Source organism: Cupressus sempervirens, chromosome 9, assembly GCF_028749045.1.
Source record: "Cupressus sempervirens isolate cs-2001-9-10 chromosome 9, ASM2874904v1, whole genome shotgun sequence".
Classification (NCBI taxonomy): Eukaryota; Viridiplantae; Streptophyta; class Pinopsida; order Cupressales; family Cupressaceae; genus Cupressus; species Cupressus sempervirens.
Window position 1 is genome coordinate 801116903 of NC_143126.1, and position 17632 is coordinate 801134534.

A 17632-nucleotide genomic window follows, 5' to 3' on the forward strand; every position below is an offset into this window, starting at 1 on the left:
GATATGTGATTCTTGGCCTAGAAGACCTCCCCATTACCTTATTTTCAAGTTCAATTATTTTCTAAACTTCTTTATTAAAGGCCTGCAAAACTCTCTCATACTTATTCTGTAGTTCAAACATTGTCTTTTCTTCCTTTTCTATAGTAGCCAAAACAAACTGAGATGTTCCAACACCCATGTGAGCTGCCTCCACATGGGAAGTATCTACTACTCTTTTCACAATGATATTTCCCATTAACCTAGAGTCATTTGGCTATGATGAAACAGCCCTCGATCCCTTCCTCAATGACCATATAACCAAAGTGGTTTGGTCCTCACTGAAAGTAGTACCTTTGAATTCTTTTTTATTTTGGTCTTGTAGGTCCAATTTATTTGAAATAGAATTAAAAATCAGAGCATCTGCTATGTCCCAATTGGGTAGCAATAAAATATTTGATGCTTTCACCATCTGCCTCCCCTCTTCAGGAGTTATACTTTAGAATTCCTACATCATCTTTTCTTTTATTTGATTTTCTAAGGCTACCTCCTCTAGCTCTAGATGCTTTGTTCTTAACTTATTACATCATTCTTCATATTTTCCTAGGTTATTTCTCCATGCAAACTAGTGGAAAGCTCTGGACTTGACAAAAACTATCATTTGACAGAAATTGTTGACTAGCTTGTTCTATTGTAGGGTCTAATTCCCTTCCTTTAAAATCTACTACTATCAACTCTAAGCTTGGCATAGGAGGCTCCTGGGGGTTTACTTCATCTATTTATGCCTAGCTAATGAAAATTCCTCCTTTTGACTGCAATTGTTCAATTTTCTCTCCAGTAAGTTGTTCCTCTTCAATCCTCAGAGGGATTGTGAAGGTGAATATTCCTCAATGTGAGGACCTTGATCTTATGTTATTTTTTGCCTCTTAGGGGAGGGATTAGGAGGTCTCTCTTCCCAGATAGCACTAGTGGATCCAATTATTTGTTTTCCTTTATCCACAATGGTCTTCTTATTTTGAATGATGTGTACCTTGGCCTTTTTTGGACAATCAATTATCTTGACCCTAGATTGGGAGTGAATCCCAGTCTCCTCATCACCTCCTTAGCCTTATAAGGAAAAGAATTAATAAAAAAAATATTTTTCTCATTCATAGTTTCCATTATTTTAGGGAAAGTAATCATGAGCTTATTTATTCTATCTACCTATGTAATGGCATTACCCAGAGGACTATAATTTTCATCAAAAGAATGAATAAAATCCAAAACCCTTGAGAACACTCTCTATTTTTCTTTCTTAGTTTCTTGTTCTTGGAAGGAGAATTCATTTCTTATTATATCTTCAAGAAAATATGACTCATGATTAATTTTTCCAAGCTTGACCCTATACCTAAAGGCCAAGTTATAGAATCCCTTAGTGTTACAAAAATGAGGATGAGAAACAACCATCTTGTATTGATCTAATATTTTGTGCACAGAAAGCCAACCCCCTTTTGTGATCAAAAATTGGTGGACTATAGTACAAGTGGGGAATATTGACTCTCTTTTCCTTCTCAACAAATACGTTTCCTCTGATCCTCCTAGCTACCACAAAAATTTGGCTACTCCTACCTTTAATGGCACTTGGTAAGGTAACACATGAGGAGTACCTCTAAAACTGTAAATCTTGAAGACAGTAGAAACTGAGTATGGGATGATATCTCCCCAATTATGTGAAACTTTCAAACCAACAAGATTTTCCAAGGACCTAATCAAATGTACCAATGCCTTAGGTACTTTTGGATTGTAAATTAATAATAGGCACCTCAACTTTGAAGCAAAGTACTCTTCAAACCTAACAAAACTAGCCTTTTCTACTTCTCAGGTCATATCTGCACTTCACAATTGGATTGGTAGTGCTTCCCCATCCTGTTCTCTATTTAATTTCATTTCTTTACCAAAATATGCTACTCCTTTGAACAAAATCATATGCATTAACAAAGAATAGTGACCAAAAAATTTCTCCACCTTGCCTTTTGCAATCCCAACCAAGCCATTATGAATTTCTTCTACTAAATAGGAGGCAAAATAAAAAATAATGTCCACACCAAAAGAGGAAATCTAAGTGATCATATACATAAAACCTATGGGCATAAACTCCTCTTCATCTTCACCAAAAACTCTACAGAGAGTCATGTATGCCTCCATGGCCCTGGTATTGAAATCCACCCTTTTGAAGGGTTCCCTAGAGGATGTTGTTATTTCTGGCAAATTTCCAATTTTTCCTATATGTGCCCTCAGTGCACCCTTCCTAATTGCATCCTTCATTGACACATATTCTTTCTCTAATTCTTGCAGGTCAATGGGAACATGATAGTTTTTTAGAGGCCCTAAATCAAATACCTGTCAAATTTCCTCAAGGCTAATTGTGATCAGAATTTCACCATCAATCCTTCTCACTACTCTAATTGCTTGATCATAATTTTTTGCAATAGCTTCTAGGAGGTCATAATCCATAAAAACACTTGGAACTACTAATTTTCCTAAATCAAAGTTCCAGATATTGGCATGTGGGACAAATAAATTTCTTTCTGAAAACCATTTCTTGAAAAAAAGGAAGACTAGTTTGAGAATTTTTGGCATCCTGGACTCAGTTCCCTTTATCATATAACCCATCTACGATTTTGAGCCTAGCATTTAACAAAGTTAACTTTTTAACTTGCACAATTTCAACAATAGATTCAGGGAGCAATTCAAGTAGGTCATCATGAATATTCCTAGCCAAATAATCCTCTAGCCCAGAGAACACCTTCTTTGGAGGCATATTTACTACAATTTGTAAAAAACTAAAATGCTATGGAGAAAATAGAACAAAGGAACTTACTTGACCCTTTTGCTAGTTCTTCTCTGTAACTCTACAATGTTTCGAGTGTAGAAAGAAATTTTTTCACGTTTCAATCAACCACAACACCAATTTCTCGCTAATTTCTTCCACTTTGAAAGCTTGAAATCTTGTTTGCGTGAGATGGAAATGACAAAATCTTTTGCAATATACTCTATTTTTTGCTCACATGCAAAGCCATCATTCCTCATTAATGAACTACAAGTGAAATAGAGTGGTGTTACCTTCCCTTTTCAAATTTGCACCGTTTATCTTACAAAATCCTATGATCCAAAAGTAAAAATGAGGATGACTCATCTTCAGTTTGACATGCTAGAAATCAAACCAATGAAAATTCTCCATATGTAATTTTCCTTCACTGCTAGCATTTCCAATTGGACCCACTAATCCTTGAGGACACATGTTGCTAAGTTCCTATCTCTCTATACATAAAGAGTGAGCATATTGCCTTTGTGATATAGTGACAACCATTGATTTCATCTTGATTGAGTAGAGGACATTTGGTTCATTACTTAATACAAATGTGGTAGGCCCCTTATCCATTTTCTTTACTCGCTATGTCACTATCCTTAACATTCAACCAACTCTCCATAGTGATGAAGTGACAGTCATAGATCTAAGCTTAATCTAGAGGTGAGGAAACTACATTACATCCATATAACTATGGTGGGTCTCTTGGTCACCATGTCATGTTGGGTAGCTTCTCATAGTGACTTGGCAACGATCGTTGATCTGATCTTGATCAACGATCACAATCTTTCATCTGACTTCTGACTTAGGCATGGGTCCATGTTACTGCTAATGTGGGAATGTCCTGTCAAGCTAGCATATAACTTAATATTCTAATCCTTATTGTAATGCCATGTGATTTGGGTCCCACCACATGCACATTTTTAGGCTAGGTGTTATGTCACTATCGGCAAGGTGCAAAAATTTTCTGGTCATGACATAGTGACCTCCAGTTTTCTCAAAACCTTCAATGCATACGTGTTTCCAATAGGATGCCACCATGTCCAGAAGATTACATGATTCATGTCTGATGAAGAAGATGTTTGGGACCTGCCTCTTGGAATTGTTACTACATTTCTATTTTCCATCAAAGCGTTATGTCACTAATTATGGGATTCTTTCATTTTTTTAATTGTGACATAGTGACCTCTTTAAGGCTTTAGAGATTTTGATGCCGAGAAATTTTTTCCATTTTCGTCATCATTACCACAATCAATGCTTCTGATAAAGAAATAAATTCAAATGACCAAATTTAATGATAGGAATTTTGGCACTATGTTGCTACTAGTAGGATGTAAACTTTTTCTAACTGTGACATAGTGACTCATTAGAAAAACTAGATTTTGGTGGCACCACTTTCCCTTCATTACATTTGGTTCCTTTTTAGTTCCGACAATTCTAGCATGAAGCACATGACTGAGACCTTTTGAAACAATGCAATTTTTTAGTCACTGTGCCTCCACTTCACAACACTGCCAGTCAATTTCATGACAATTGCTATGTCACTATCATTAAAACACTTGCATCTACACATAGTGATGACATGATAGCTATAGATCTTATAAAGATCAGATGGTGGAAACAAAAAGTGTAAAAGGCACTTGGGGGCACAAAAGATTTAAAAGAGTCAAGGAATATTCAAAATTTGAAAAGCTTTGCACCCAAATAAATTCAAAAAGAATGCAAGACTTAGGGTTTGACAAGTTTTTCAAAGGTTATTAAAGTTGCAAGGCCAAAGGACCAAACCCTAGCAAGCAAGCAATGGATTCAATTCTAATTTTTTACCTAGACCAAAAGAAAATTACTTTGTAAGAAATTAGACCAACACAACTTACAACGTCTCTTGCAGATCTCAAATCTCTATTTAGTCCTTAATTTTTCTTGGCCTTCATACTTTGCAGCTCTAATAGTTTGTTCACCCTTCAAGCATTCATCTCCTTAAGCCTTTTTAGTTAACATAGCATTGTGGATTCTCCTCTTAGGTCACTTGATGAAGAAAAACCCTTAACTCCTTCTCTTCCTTTGGTTGTCGCACATGACAACTTTTGCTTCATGACTAGACATTCCTACAAATAGGAAATTAGGATATTTTCCCACTCATTTTCCATCATCCAATTTTATGGTTTTGGATGGATTAGGTAGGATACAATGTATCTACCCCATTTTGTATCTCTTCTAGAAACTTCTTCTAAAATCCACTTGAATTTGCCTAAAGATGGTTTACATCAACTTTTGTGCCACTAGCTCATCAATCTTATCTTCCTCCTGGTTCACAAGTTTTAAGAAAACAAACTTGTTGGCTTAGATTTGGTGAATCTTTGATCTTTAACATAATGCAACAACTCAACATTATCAACCTTTTGATGCTTGGCACATACTGCATTTCTTGGCATCAATTGTAAAATCACTCAGCATCAACTATCTTGCTTGGCATCCACTAGAATTTTCTTTCACTCAGCTCCAATTAACTTTTTGCTTAGCTTGCACTAACTTTTCTCAGCACCTACTATCCACTCAATCAAGCTTGGTAGAAAAACTTTGTGTAACTTTTTCTTCTAAACTTTCTTAGTGTATCCAACATTTGTAGCCTTGGGTAGAGTATCAATACATCATGTCATCACTATCTTAATTGATCCTTGTACTTCATTACAAAATCATAACTCAACCTTTCCTCTAGGAGCTTTTGTTACATCTTATTGATTAAGTCCTCTTCGTCAATCAACTAAGTGATAGTACTTGAATCTTATAAGCAATCGTCTGACTAGCAAATAGTAGGTTTGACATTAGTGGCAAAACAATGATTGAAACACATAGGCTTCTTCAACAATCTCCCTCTTTGATTAATCTCTCTTCAACAATGACCTTTTCAATTAGATTTCAACACTTTCCCTCTTTGGCATTGATGGAAAACCAAACTAATCAACCAAGTCAATCAAATGATGAACATCTCGTTCAACCAAACTGACTGGGTTAAAATAGTAAGACAATACCAAAAATAAAACTTGTATCAAAATGTTCTCCCTCTATCATGACTTCCATCTTCTGATTAGGTTACAAAACTATTTCTTACAACTTCCCTTTGAGTTTCTTCTTGTATCTCCCTCTTACTAGGTAGATTAAGATTCATCCCTCTTTCTTTTATACTAGATTGATCAATAGAATATCTCCCTCTATGATTATACATTCTAGTTATTTGATCAATATCTTCTTTCTCTAATATACTTTTTCCCTCTTATGTAATGTAATTCCTTCCTTTCTGATCAGCAAATCTTTCCTTCTGATGATGATCAGTTTAATATACTTTCTCCCTCTTTGGCAATTATTCCAAAGACATATACCAAAAACTTTTCATCTTAAAATATGTAGATATAAGCTTTTGTAGTTTCTTTAGTTTCTCCCTCTGTCACCTTTCTTGTGACTGATTTGTAGTTTCAACTCTGTGATTACTTTAGGGAACTCCTAAAGTAAGATCCTCTACATCAATTTGTAACATATAAATATCAGCTTGTTTGATGTAGGGGATCAGTAGAATATCTCCCTCTATGATTATACATTTTGGCTCTTTGATCAATATCTTCTTTCTCTAATATACTTTTTCCCTCTTATGTAATTTACTTTCTTCATTTTTGATCAAAAAATCTTTCCTTGTGATGATGATCAGTTTAATGTACTTTCTCCCTCTTTGACAATAATTCCAAAGACATATACCAAAAACTTGCCATATTAAAATGTGTAGATATAAGCTTTTGTAGTTTCTTTAGTTTCTCCCTTTGTCGCCTTACTTGTGACTGATTTGAACTTTTAGCTCTGTGATTACTTTAGGCAGCTCCTAAAGTAAGATCCTGTGCATCAATTTGTAACATGTGAACATCAGCTTGTTTGATGTAGGGCAATCCTTCTATTACTTAAATAGCCTTTGATAGGGGTATCACCCCTGGTTTACCTCGTAGATACTCATAAGCATCCTTAAGTAATGGTTTTGTGAAGATATCAGCAATTTTCTCCTTTGTGTTGACATATTCCATCTTCACCTCTTTATCTTGAACTAATTCTCTTAAGAAATGATACTTGATGGCCATGTGCTTAGTCTTTGTGTGCATCACTAGATTCTTTGATATATTGGATAGCATTTGTATTATCACAATAAAGTATCATTGGTTCTATGATCTCTTCCTTCATTCCTTTGAGTAGTTGTTTTATCGATATAAATTTTGTGCAATTTACAATAATAGCAACGTATTCAGCTTCAATAGTAGATTGTGAAGTACAACTTTGTTTCTTGCTAGTTCATGTAACTAATCTCTTTCCTAAGAAAAATGCTCCTCCATTGGTGCTCAATCTATCATCAATGTTTCCAACCCAATCAGCATCAGTGTAGACTCTCCATTCAAAGTTTTCATTCTTCTTGTAGTATAGACCAAACTCTTCTATTCCTTTCAGATATCTCATTATTCTCTTTATGGCAATTAAGTGATTCTTCATGGAATTAGTAGAGAATCTTGCAACTATCCCTACAAATAATGCAATCTCAGGTCTTCTATGTACTACATATTGCAATTTTCCAATTATAGACCTATATAGTGTTTGATTCACCTCAACAGAATCATCATTCTTTGACAGCTTGTGTCCTATCACCATAGTGTACTTACTGGTTTGAAATCCTCTAATCCAAAAGTCTTTAATATTTCTTTTACATATTTTGACTAAGTGATATATATACCATACTTCATTTGATAGACTTGCAAACGCACAAAAAAAATTATCTCTCCAAACATAGACATTTCAAATTCATTTGATGTGAATTCTCCTCCTCTATCAGATCTCAAACATTTCAGACTTTTACCTATTTCTTTCTCAACTCTTTCAAAGTACCACTTAAACATTTGAAAAGCATCAGATTTATGCTTCAAAAACATAACTGTCATCATCGTAAAGTAATCATCAACAAATAGCATTATGTACTTATCTCCCCTATAGCTTTGCACTTCCATTGGTCCACACAAGTTAGTATGAACAATCTCTAGTATTTCTTTAGATGTATAAGCTTTACTCATAAAGCTTGACTTTGTCATTTTGCCTAGCTGACATTGTTTGCACACTACATTATCAGGCTTCTTCAACTTGGGAAAACCTCTAATTTTCTTCATGTCACTAATACTAACCAAGATATCAAAGTTAACATGACATAATATTTTGTGCCAAAGCCATACATCATCAAAAGTTACAACAAGACAAGTAACATCCTCTATATCAAGATAGAATAGATTACTTCTATTTTGATCAACTTTTCCAATCATTTTCCCATTTATTTCATATATCTTAGAAATCTTGTTGTCAAATTCAACCTTGCATCTCAAATTATTTAGTTGTGACACACTCAATAAGTTATAGTTTAGTCCTTCAACATAGTAAGCATTATCACATCAAATCTTGTCTATGAGTTTGATAGAACCTTTTCCTTTAATCAAATATGGTGCATCATTACCAAATCTTACACTATTTCCATCATAACAATTTAAGGTAATGAACTTACTTTTGTCTCCAGTTCTTCAATGTGAGCATCCACTATTAATGATCCATCTATCATTTTTGTCACACAAGTAACAAGTATAGTTGCATTATCTTTATTAGATTCATCCTTCATTGAAACATATACCACTTCATCATCATTTTCATCAGAATCATCCCTTGTTTCCTCTTCAGCAATGTAGCATGACTTATTCTCTTTATCTTTGTAATTTTTACTGTCATCTTCTCTTTTGATCTTGTACTTGTCACCACCTTTGTAGTTTTTCTTATATGTACATCTTGTAGCAATATGACCAACCTCATTACAATTGGAACAAATGATGGGTAACTTACCTTTACCTCTGTGAAATCTTTTTGCCAGTAGTACTTCCATGTGTTCAATATCCTCCTCATTAGTATCATTGTCACTAGACACATTTTATCTTTCTCTTCTTCTTCTTTTGCTTCACCTCATCATAGTCCTTTAGTAACAACTTAGCTTTGAAAGTAGATTCAAGACTCTCAAGTTTATAATTATCAAAGTTAGATAGCTCAAAAGTAGTGAGTCTACCCAGCAGACCTTCAAGGGTTAGATCATTTCTTTGAATGCATCTCAGTTCTTGAATTGCAAAAACTCTAATAGCATGAATAGGCAATAGTGTTATCAAGACTTTACTTAGCATATTATCATCATCTATATGACTAGTAGCTCCTCTTATTGCACTAACAATTTTTATTCTAGTAAAATATTGAGCAATATTTTTGCCTTCTTCCATTCTCATATCATCGAACTTACCTTTGAGACTCTCAAATTTGGCTCTTTAAATATTTTTGTCTCCTTTATAGATAGTGTTTAGGGCATCCCACATTTTCTTTGTAGTGTCATAGCCTTTGATATCATCAAATTCAACATAGCTTAAGGCAGAAGTAATCTCCAACATTGCCTAATTGTGTTCTTTCTTCTTCTTCATATCTTCAACAATTAGGACTCCAATTGGATCAACATGCTCCACTAAAATTGTAGATTATGCACGATCTCCAAGTCCTCCAAGGTGTAGCTTCATCAAAATTTGTCATGCAGTAAAATAATCTCTATTGAGCTTGGGTACTTCTCTTTTAGACATCTCGATCTTTGCAATTCTAGTACCTTGAAACTAGTCTTCTTAAGCAAATAGCTTTAATACCAATTGTTGGAATATTTTAGAATAACTAAGGGAGGGGTGAATGAGTTATCCAAGTTCTAGATGAATAAATAAAACTTTTCATAGCTTAATGAACCCATAAAACATTCATACCCATGCATGCATCCTACTGGATTATGCAATCACTAAAACTTGTATGTTACTATCAAATCAATTTGCAAAAATATAAAGCATGAAACATAGAATATTCATTAGCACACTTGACACAATGATTTATGTGGAAACCCAATTTGGGAAAAACCACTAGTAACATGCTACTCCTTTTCACTCTTCTGAAGTGATGCCCTGTGAAAGGCGAACCCTGTTAAATGTGACCCGATTAAGGGATTTCAATCACCCTATTAAAAGTGAGCCTTGTTAGAGGACTTTAGGCCATTCACTTGGAATGACACCCAGTTAAAGGATTTACAAATGACTATTAGGTCAACCTTAATCGAAAGGATTTACCCTAGATGTTAGGATAAACCATGGACAGAAATAAAAACTACATGCAAATATAACCAATAACAGAAAATAATAGAACACACAGAAATGAACACAAGGCACCAAGATTTAACGTGGTTCACCCAATCCCTGGGCTACGTCCACCAAACAGCAAGTCCGATCTTATTACAATCTAGTGATTACAACCTGATTATAATCCATAATCCCTTACAGCTCAATACCGCCACAAGAACCAATTTTGTATCACCACACATAAAAAAAATACCCAACCCTAAGCCCTTTTTATACAAGTATTAAACCGCTTTAGGGTTATAACATGTCGGCCATATGTCGGCCATAATATGTTGGCTACCATGTCAGCTACTTCCCAAAAAAAAAAAAAATTCGGGCCGATGCCCCGAACCCCACTATTTATGAAGTATGTACAGTACTTTCCTGATCAGTCACCACAATCTAACAATCTCCCACTTGGGGACTGATCAGGCTCCACACTAAACAACAATCTTCCACTTGGAGACTTATCCTGTAGCAATACAACTACCGCATGGGTCTCCCACTAGATCAAACCACCCTGGACTCTGCTGTTCTTTTATTCACATTTAGTCTAAAAGACCAACTGAAGCTGAAGAGGAGTTCAACTTCTCCCTTGTTACAACCTTTGTCAACATATCTGCTGGATTTTCATTGGTATGTATCTTCTCTAGCTTTAACTGTCCATCCTCCAAAACTGACCGAATGAAATGGTACCGCAACTGTACGTGTTTGGTCTTAGAATGCAAAGCTGAATTCTTAGCAAGATGAATGGCACTCTAACTATCTGTGAACAAATAATTATCCTTCTGAGGATGTCCCAATTCTTCCAAGAAGAACTTAAGCTATATCATCTCTTTGGCTGCCTCTGTAGCAGCAACATACTCTGCCTCTGTAGTGGAGAGAGCATTAATCTTCTGTAGCCTAGAAACCCAGCTCACGGCTGCCCCACCAACAGTAAAGACATAACCTGTAGTACTCTGCCTGGTATCAATATCCCTAGCCAAATCTGAGTCAACATAGCCCTGTAAATCAGTAGTAGAGCCCCCAAAATGTACACACTTATTGGATGTTCCTCTCAAATATCTGAGAATCCACTTGACAGCATTCCAATGCTCAAATCCTGGATGACTCATATACCTGCTAACAACTCCCACTGCATGTGCAATATCTAGCCTAGTACATACCATAGCATACATCAAACTTCCTACAGCTGAAGCATAGGGTACCTTGGACATCTTATCCTCCTCTTCCTGTGTCTTGGGACACATCTCCTTAGTCAATTTCAAATGACCAGGTAAAGGTGTGCTGACAGCTTTAGCATTCTCCATAGAGAAACGTTGCAACACCTTCTCAACATAATCAGCTTGAGATAGCGTCAATGTTCTGTTCTTCCTATCTCTGCAAATCTTCATACCAAGGATTTGTTTTTCTGCCCCCAAATCCTTCATAGCAAATGCATGTGCTAATTGGCATTTCAGCCCCTTAATATGATCCATGTTAGACCCAGCTATAAGCATATCATCAACATATAAACATAAAATAATGTAGCTATCATCATCCAACCTCTTAAAATAAACACAGTAATCTGAATGACACCTATTATATCCATGCTCATGCATAAAACTGTCAAAATTCAGATACCATTGCCGAGGTGCTTGCGTCAAGCCATATAAACTTTTCTTCAATTTGCACACTAAGTTCTCCTTACCTTTGACCTCAAAACCCTGTGGCTGAGCCATATATATTTCTTCATCCAAATCACCATGAAGAAAGGTTTTTTTAACATCCATCTGCTCTAAATGCAAATCTTCAGTAGCCACAAGACTTAAAACACTACGAATAGAAGTCATTTTAACAATAGGAGAAAATATCTCATCAAAATCAATTCCCTTTTTCTGTGCAAATCCTTTTACAACTAACCTGGCCTTAAATCTTTTCTTACCTCCTTCCTCTTTCAGTCGTTCTGCCCCTGCTTTGTGCATTTAAAGCACTTCCTGATGTAGATCCACCTGAGGATTTTCTACGAGTTTCCTCACTTAAAATAACACCAATCACATCATCATATTTTAGAGTACTAGATCCAGGAACAGAATTACTCACCGCCATTACCAAGCCATTCCAGCTTTCAGGCAAAGAACACAAAATCAAGAGAGCCCTAATTTCTTCATCAAAATTGATACCCACAGAAGATAATTGACTAGTAATAGTATTAAACTCATTTAAATGATCTGCAATAGATCCACCTTCTGCCATTTTCATATTAAATAAACGCTTCATGAGAAATACCTTATTTGAAGCGGAGGGCTTTTCATACAGTGTCGCTAGGGTTTTCATCAAATCTTCTGTCATCTTTGCTTTTGTAATATTAAATGCCACCGATGGTGCCAAGCATAACCGAATGCTTCCAAGTGCCTTTCTGTCCAAAAGATCCCATTCAGCCTTTGACATAGTTCCCTGATTCTTGGCTTTTCCTTCCAACGGCTTCCATAAATCCTTTTGATATAAATAGTCTTCCATTTGCATCTTCCATAACTGGAAGTTCTGCCCATTAAACCTGTCAACCCTCAACTTACCCTCATCTTCCATTGCTCCCACTCAACTGTGAGAGTCCCACTTAACCGTGAGACTTTCCTGTAGAGGATAACTGAAAGACAACCTTGCTCTGATACCACTTGTAAGGAAACTTGGCAATAAATAAATAATAACTATTTCCACATAACCCATAATAGATCTAAAATAAACATGGAATTAAAATCCACATGCAAGAGAATAGACAACATACCCACAAAATTGTGATACAAGATATACCCTGGGAAACCCTCATTGAGGGAAAAAACCCAGCCTCCAAAAGCATCCATCATCATGTATTATTTAGCAAAAAATACCATTGCCATACAACCATGGAAGCCTTCATGGCCATAGCCACAACCGAGCAAACTATGTGAACAAGCATGAATCCACACATCTCATGCCATGCTTTCAACCTTCACAAATGCTCCCTTGGCTAACCTATCAAGCCTTGTCCCGCTCGACTCTTGCCTTTTGTCTTCTCCTTGTCACTCACTCTCTTACTCTATCTCTACAACAACTACCCTTGTGGCTGCTTATATAGTAGCAAGTTCCACAAAACCACTAAGTGGTATTACATAAACCATGTGCTAAAACCATGTGCTACCTAACCCACTGACCCCACATTTAATATTGGGCATTTAATTCTTTTCCCCAATATTAAATAATTACATGAAATATTTTCACAATGTTACAATACAACTCATCAAGAATATTCCATGGGAATATTTACATGTTGCACGTCCATCTAGGTACAACATTACATAATAAAATAACAATATTATGTAATGTGTGCAACACCCATTATCTCAACACTAGACTCATACAATTGTTAGAGAGTAACAGTAGAGGTTTGATCTAATACAACTTACAACTTCTCTTGTAGATTTTAGATCTCTATTTAGTCCTCAATTCTTCTTATCCTTCATACATTGTAGCTCTTGATAGCTTGTTCACCCTTCAAGCATTCATCTCCTTAAGCCTTCTTGCTTAAAATGCCATTGCAAATTCTCCTCTTGGGTCACTTGATGAAACAAAACCCTTAACTCCTTCTCTTCCTTAGGTTCTTACACATGACAACTTTTTCTTCATGACCAGACATTCCTATAAATAGGAAATTAGGATATTTTCTCCCTCATTTTCCATTGTCCAATTTTAGGATTTTGGATGGATTAGGTAGGATACAATGTATCTACCCCATATCATGTATCTCTTCTAGAAATTTCTCCTAGAATCCACTTGAATTTCCCTAAAAATGATTAACATCAATTTCTGTGCCACTAGCTCATCAACCTTATCTTCCTCCTGGTTCACAAGTTTTAAGAAAACAAATTTTTTGACTTAGATTTGGTGAATCTTTGATTGTTAACATAATGCAGTAGCACGACACTATCAACCTTCTAATGCTTGGCACATACTGCATTGCTCAACATCAACTAAATTTTACTCAGCATCAACTGTCTTGCTTGGCATCCACTAGAATTTTCTTTCACTTGGCTCCAATTAACTTTCTGCTTAGTTTTCACTAACTTTGCTTGGCACCTACTATCCACTCGATCAAGCTTGGAAAACAAATTTTGTATAACTTATTCTTCTAAACTTTCTTAGTGTAGCCAACATTTGTAACCTTAGGTAAATTATCCATACATCATGTCATCATTGTCTTAACTAATCTATGTACTTCATTACAAAATTATAACTCAACCTTTCTTCTAGGTGCTTTTATTACATCTTATTGATCAAATCCTCTTCATCAATCAACTAAGTGATAGTACTTGAATCTTGTAAGCAATTGTCTTACCAACAAATAGCAAGTTTGAAATCAGTGACAAAATAATGATTGAAACACATAGGCTTCTTCAAAAATCTCTCTCTTTGATTAATCTCTCTTCAACAATGATCTTTTCAATCAGATTTTAACAAATATTTGTTTAGAGTATCTTTCAATGTTAAGATGACTTTTCTTCATGGTGATTTAGATGAAGAAATATATATGATACAACAATAGCAATTTGAGGTAAAAGGTAAGGAGAATATAGTATGCATATTGAAAAAAAATTAGATGGCTTGAAGCAAGCACCTCAGCGATGGTATCTTAAATTTGATAGTTTTAGGAATGTGCATGGTTATACTCAATGTCATTTTGACCATTGTGTTTATTTTAAGAAGTTAGATGATAACTACATTATTTTATGTTTATATATTGATGATATGCTTGTAGATGGGTCTAACATGGATCGCACTAAGGGGTTAAAATAAAAGTTAGAACATTCATTTTCTTTGAAGGATTTGGGAGCAGCAAAACAAATTCATGGTATAAAAATTTGCAAAGATAGCAAGCACAAAAAAAATTGACAATATCTCATGTTTATTATATTGAGAAGGTGCTAGAATGTTTCTCTATGAAGAATGTTAAAATTGTCAGCATGCATTTACCTAGTAATTTAAAATTGTCTAAGGAGATGTGCCCAAAAATACAAAAAGAGGAAGCTAAAATTTCCAAGGCACCTTATGCTTCAGTTGTAGGAAGTTTAATGTATGTTATGGTATGTAATAGGTCAAATATTACACATGTAGTGGGAGTTTTAAGAAGGTATATAAGTCCTCCAAGGATTGAGCATTAGATTGCAATTAAATGAATTATTAGATATTTGAGAGGAATGTTTAGTAAGTGTTTACATTTTAGCAGCTCTACTACTAATTTATAGGGCTATATTGACTCAAATATGGTGGGAGATATTGATACTAGGGACAATACTATAGGTTATGTACTTACTATTAGTGGGACAATAATGAGTTGGATTTATTGGTTACATTAGTTTAATGCTTTATCTACTACAGAGGTAGAGTATGATAATCCAACATATATGTTTACAAAGGCAAGAAGAAGTGAGAAATTGACCTTCTTTTCAGCTATGGTTTGTCTTCTAGACTGGACATGATAAAAGAACAGTAGAGTCCAAGGTGGTTTGATATTCTAGTGAGAGCTATAGGTTTAGCAGTGTTATGATCAATATCCAAGTGGGAGGTTATTATTATAGAGTTTGATCAGTCTCCAAGTAGAAGATTATTATGATGTAGAGCCTTATCATAATTGGATAATTTTTTGATGAAGCTTCCCCCCAGATTATTTCTATGGGGTTTGGGGGTAGCGTTCCTTACAAGGATCTTAGGAAACACTCCAGTGTGCCAAAAATGACTCTACTATTGTAAAAGACATAAACTATTATATTTCTATTGGAGGACTTATTCTAGCCCTAATTTTGTAAGTGAAAAAAGCTTGTATAAAGTGACTTAAGGTTAGGGATTTCATAATGTATGATGATATTGTAGCTTCTTGTGACAGTATTGAGTTGTAAGGGATTATGGATTGTAATCACTAGATAATAATAATAGTGGACTTTCTATTGGTGGACATAATCCAAGGATTGGGAGAACCACACTAAATCTTTTTGTCTTGTGTTCTCTTCTTTATTATTTATGTCTATAGTTAATCCTAACAAGTGGTATTAGGGATCAGTGTTGTCATATTTCTTTTTAGCTATCCTTTGTAGGTAGGTCTCATGGTTAAGTGGGACCAATGATAGACAAGGGTAAGATAAAGGTTGAGAATTTTAATGGGAAAAACTTTCAGTTATGGAAGATGAAAATGGAGGATTATCTTTATCTAAAGGACTTCTAGTAGTCATTACAAGGAAAATCCAAGAAAGAGATAACAATCATAGATGAGGACTGGGAGATTCTAGATCGAAAGGAACTTGGAAGTATTTGTTTATACCTAGCACAATTGGTGGCATTTAATATTACAAAATAAAAAATGACAAAAGAGTTGAAGGAAACCCTAGCAAGGTTGTGTGAAAAGCCCTCCACTTCAAACAAGGTATTTCTCATAAAGTGTTTTCTTAATATGAAGATGATAGAAGGTAGATTTTTTGCAGATCAATTAAATGAGTTTAATATGGTTACTAATCATTTGTCTTCTATGAATGTTAATTTTGATAAATAATTTAGGGCTCTCTTTGTTTAATGTTCTTTTCCTGAAAGGTGGAGTGGCATGGTCATGGTTGTGAGTAATTTTGTTTCTAGTTCTAATTCCCTAAAATTTAATATTGTGATTGGTGTTATTCTAAGTGAGGAAACTTGCAGGAAAAGCTTAGGTGGATCTACATCAAGAAGTGTTTTGAATGCACAAAGAAAAGGTAGAATGACTGAGAGAGGAAACAATTCTGAAAATTATGGAAAACCAAGAGGAAAATCAAAGGGAAAGAGGTCTCAATCTAGAGGACCAAGAGATTTTTGGTACTATGGAAAATTAGGGCATACAAAGAAAGATTTTTGGACTTGAAAGAACAATGAAATAGAAAAACAAGATGGAAACAAAGAAGCAAATGTAGTAAGTAATAAATCAGAAGATCATGTTTTTCTTCTGTCTTTAGAAAGTACTAATGATTCATGCATTCTACATTCAGAGGTTGCATTTCATGGTACTTCCCATAGAGGTTATTTTCTTGATTATGTCCAAGGGGATTTTGGGCTAATATATATTTGGGATAATGAACCCTATCAGATTGTTGGAAGGGAAAAATTAAGATTAAGTTGTAGAATGGGAATCATTGGCTACTACAAGAGGTAAGACATACTCCAAAACTAGGAAGAAATATAATTTTAGTAGGGAAACTATGTGATGAGGGTTGCATAATTACTTTTAATGATGAAAATTGGAAGGTTTTTTTGGGACTCAAAATTGAAGCATTGATTTTGAGTACCATTCTAAAAATTGAGTCAAATTAAGCCCCTATAAGAGCTTTTCATGCATATGTACTTGGCTATCATTTCAAGGCCCATGAAGTATTTCATGTGTCTAACACATTTCATTCAGTATATGCATGCATCCTATGATGATAAATTGTCATTTTGAATCATTTCATGAAGCATCATTTTGAGCATTGCTCAAATCTACATTTTTGCCTAAGTGTCAAATAGCAATAGGAAACCTAGTTTGCAATTGAATATC